The sequence below is a fragment of the Phocoena sinus genome, chromosome 3, assembly GCF_008692025.1.
Source record: "Phocoena sinus isolate mPhoSin1 chromosome 3, mPhoSin1.pri, whole genome shotgun sequence".
Classification (NCBI taxonomy): domain Eukaryota; kingdom Metazoa; phylum Chordata; class Mammalia; order Artiodactyla; family Phocoenidae; genus Phocoena; species Phocoena sinus.
Window position 1 is genome coordinate 136579287 of NC_045765.1, and position 3255 is coordinate 136582541.

At 42.8% G+C, this 3255-nt stretch overlaps 1 pseudogene; it reads left to right on the forward strand.

Annotated features, from left to right (window-relative positions):
* Window positions 1-923: 923 nt before the first annotated feature.
* On the forward strand, window positions 924-2828 carry LOC116751104 (annotated as a pseudogene).
* Window positions 2829-3255: the final 427 nt, after the last annotated feature.

A 3255-nucleotide genomic window follows, 5' to 3' on the forward strand; every position in this document is an offset into this window, starting at 1 on the left:
GCTCTGCAAAACATACTGTTAAAAGGATGAAAAAGCTACAGAGTGAGAGAAAATAACTGCAAACCATATATCTGACAAACAACCAGTATCTAGAACACATAAAAAGGAACTCTCAAAACTCAACAGTAAACAAAACAATCCAATTAGAAGATAGGTTTTTAAAAAATGACTATCAAAGAGAATATACAGATGGCAAATAAGCAAATGAAACGATGTTCAAGATCATTAACCATAACGGAAATGCAAATTAAAATCAAAATGAGATTTTATTATACTCTTATCAGAATAGCTAAAATAAAATAACAACAAATACTGATGAGAATTAGGAGAAATTAGATCACCCAGTACTTTGCTGGGTGAATGTAAAATGGCACAGCTACTCCAGAAAACAATTTGTCATTTTCTTCAAAAAATTAGCCATACAAAAAAAAAAAAAAAATTAGCCATACAGCTATCACATGACCCACACTCTTAGGGTTTCTATCCCAGAGAAAGGAAAATTTATTTTCAAGCAAAAGCCTATACATAATATAACCTTATTCATTAGAGCCCCAAATTAAAACAAACAAAAAACCAAAACAAAACCCAGGTGTCCTTCAATGGGTGAATGGTTAATCAATCTATGATACATCGATACCATGGAATACTCTCAGCAATAAAAAGGAAAGACCTACTGATACATGTAATACCTGGATGAACCTCCAGAAAATTAGATTGAGTGGAAAAAGCCAACCCTTCCAGAGGAAGCTCGGCGGCCATGGTCGCTGTAAGCAGGCCAGACGCCTGCTGGCTGACGGGCTTTCCCCTAAAGCTGGCGAAGGTGGAGCCGCAGTCCAAGCTGCCGCAGCCTCTGGACCCATGGCGTGACAGGTTCCAGCAGAGAGGGGCATAGCTGCTTTCAGATCTCATTATGCATCAGAAAAATGAAAAAACAGACGAAAATTCTATGGAGGAAAGGAATCCACTTAGTCTTTTCTTAGAAATGGAATACTGGGTTTGGAGGCTTTAAGAAGTTCTACTTTCATCAACAGTTGTGCATTCTGAAAGCCAAGTTGGGAAGTCCAGTTACTTGGAGCAGGCATTTGAAGCATTTCCAATGCAGAAAGAAGGCCCTTCAAATCCAGAAAATATTGATCCAGGATGAACCCCTTTTTGCTAAGACAAAGTCCAATATGGCTGTTCAGAATCTTAGTACTTTGTCCTCTAAAGTGAAAAGAAAGGACACTAAACACTTCATTTCCTCCGCAAGTACCTTCCTGAAAGTCCAAGCAGAGAAGTTGCTATCATCAGCAAAGAACTCTGATCTGATCATGAATATTCTGGAGAGAAAAGTCTCTTGAAGGCAGCTGCTGACGTACCAGCAAATAGTGTTTTAAGTCAGGCCAGTGGTCACAGACCTAGGATGGAGTCACAGGCTTCTCATCTTCCTATGAAGCTCAATGCGGAGAGCCAGAGTCCAGGTGAGAGTGGCACAATTGTGGTCACCTTGAGCAACCATAAGAGAAAGAGCTTTTGTTATGGCTGCTACCAAGGGCTGGAGCACCACAGGAATGAGGGACCCCTGATTCCAAAAAAGTTTCAACTTAACAGAGAAGAATAAAAGTATCTCCTCATATGATGTATGAGAAATGATCCATGATTAGATTTCGGTACAGGGTTCTCAGATCCCAGCACTTCAGAACAAAAAGCAAAGCTTGCAAGCTAAAAAAAGCCCAGCAAAGCTGGGTGCAGGTCACTGGGGACCATCAAGAGACCCTTATGGAAAACAGTGCGGGTGGCAGTTGCAGCCCATTCCCTTCCCCAGAACCTGAAGACCCTTCTTGTCGGCATTAACCATACCTTCCAGATATGGACAGCAATGCTGTGGTGAAGGGAAAGAACTCTCATGTGCCTTATGGCCACACTAAAGGAAGCCCTCTCTTGGGCAAGGAGCTTAGCTTAGATGAAGCATTCCCTGACCAACAGAATGGCAGTGCCACAATGCATGTGGGGCGAGTCAGCCTCTTCCTCTCCTAAGTGGGAGTGTACAGAGCTGATTCACGACATCCCCTTAACCAGAATATCATTCTAGTAACATGTTTATCTTGGAAACTGAGAGAGAAGTTATGGCTCTGGGTCAGGAAAATCGGACAAGTACTGTCAATTATGACAGAGTAAAACTGTCAGTGTCTGGGGCAGATCAATCTGTGAGTAGTGTAGATGGGCCTGTGTCTGAAGACACTGTTCAGAATGAGAGCTCACGCCAGTGGGATGAGGATGGATCTTTCAAGCAGAACATTCTTAGTTCTAAGTTGCTGGACCACGCTTGCTGTAAAAGTCCACTGGACGCTCCTCTGACGTGCAGTGGACTCAAACTAGAAAATCAAGTGGGAGGTGGGAAGAACAGTCAAAAAGCCTCTCCAGTGGATGGTGAACAGCTGTCAATCTGCCTTTCTGCATTCCTGGATGAGGTTATGAAGAAGTATGTCAGTTTGGTCCCACTCAGCGAAAAAGATGACCTTGGAAGATTAAAAGATGTCTTTAACGAAGACCTTTCTAATAGAAAACCATTTACCAATAGGGAAATAAGAAACTATCAGGCCAGGCATCAAAAATGCAACTTCCGCATCTTCTACGATAAGCACATGCTGGATATGGAGGATCTGGCAACCCTGGATGGTCAGAATAGGCTGAATGACCAGGTCATTAATATGTACAGTGAGCTGATAATGGATGCAGTTCCAGACAAAGTTCACTTCTTCAACAGCCTTTTTCATAGACAGCTGGTAACCAAAAGATATAATGGAGTAAAAAGATGGACTAAAAAGGTTTATGGATACAGAAACTGAAAAGTAGAAGTGGTTTGTTACAAGGTCATGTAGACTAGAAGGAGATTCTTCTGGAGCAGGACATTATCTGAATATCAGAAAGGAAAGAAGGCTTGAGAAATAGTTTCTAAGAATCTAGCTTAAAATAGCTCTGTAGGGACTTCTCTGGTGGCACAGTGGTTAAGAATCCGCCTGCTAATTCAGGGGACGCAGGTTCGATCCCTAGTCGGGGAAGATCCCACTTGCCGCCAAGCAACTAAGCCCGTGTGCCACAACTACTGAGCCACAACTACTGAGCCCTCATGCCACAACTACTGAAGCCTGTGCTCCTAGAGCCCATGCTCCACAACAAAGACAAGCCATGGCAATGAGAAGCAAGCGCACCACAACAAAGAGTAGCCCTGCTCGCTGCAACTAAAGAAAGCCTGCGCACTGCAACGAAGACACA